Source organism: Petaurus breviceps, unplaced genomic scaffold (assembly GCF_028583685.1).
Source record: "Petaurus breviceps papuanus isolate PSGF00001 unplaced genomic scaffold, PetGlider_PUasm1.0 76, whole genome shotgun sequence".
NCBI classification, from domain to species: Eukaryota; Metazoa; Chordata; class Mammalia; order Diprotodontia; family Petauridae; genus Petaurus; species Petaurus breviceps.
The window spans coordinates 29,931,515-29,932,642 of NW_027186473.1; positions in this window are offsets into that span (position 1 = coordinate 29,931,515).

Below are 1,128 nucleotides of genomic sequence, written 5' to 3' on the forward strand. Positions count from 1 at the left end.
GTATTTTGAACCTGGGAAGTTGCCTTTCTTTTGGCATTATATTACATGGAGGAATCAACTTTTCCTTCATTCTAATGTTAATAATAATATTTATATACTGAGATAAGATTTGAAAAGCACCCTATGTATTTTATCTCATTAATCGATGAGGTAGAGGCTACTATCATGCCAACTTTTACAGATGAGCATGCTCTAAGTCAAAGAGGTCAAAAAGCACATGCACACAAGTCTATGAAATACTTGGATCTAAATTGGAACCTATTAAGTTCTACTCTTGTCTAGTTCTGAAAGAACCATAACATTCATAAAAGAGGAAAATAAAAGGTATATTCTTATGGACACCCTAGAAATGATTTAGATGTCTGATTTGCATATAAAATTATGTGTATTCATGCACTTCTTTTGGAATCCCTTCATTACTGGCCTAAGAGTTCTTAAAGAGAAAAAGCACATACTGCATTGGTTTAGCAGAGAGATGTTTAATAAATACTTAATTTAATTGGATTTTGCCTGAATAAAAGATTATTTCTATCAAGTGACATGAGTATGATGCTATAAAGGTAACCAAACACATTTGGGATAATTTTTTTTAATTGGACCTCTAATATAAGATCTTTTTCATGTGAGCATTGATTAGTGGTGATTTGATATTTCTGCCTGAGGAAAAGAGAAACCCTAGTTTATTATTCTTTATATGAATATTCTTTATATCTCAAGAAGTTTTCCATATCTTAATAAAACTCTTGCTGAATCAAGGCAAATATAATCCTTAGGTAAAGTGATGGAGCTGCTAACCATAAGCAGAATATTTATCACATAACTCTCTTACATGTCCCAAGAACAAACAAAGTGGATGTTCTCTGGTGAATTTATGATTGCATGAGAAGACCACATATTAAAATTTTCACCCTTTAAAAAAAATAAAATTCTTTCCCACCCCTGTCTGCCTATCTATCATTAACAGAAGAGAAAAGAAATAGATAGGCAGACAGACAGATGAGAGATAGGTATACTAGGCATGTTTTGATCAATATAATTCAAGAAAAAACTAAACTCTTATTATGTGTAAAGAACATTTGTGCAATAGATATGTTAGCTTATGATACATGGGTGAAAACTTTTTTTGCG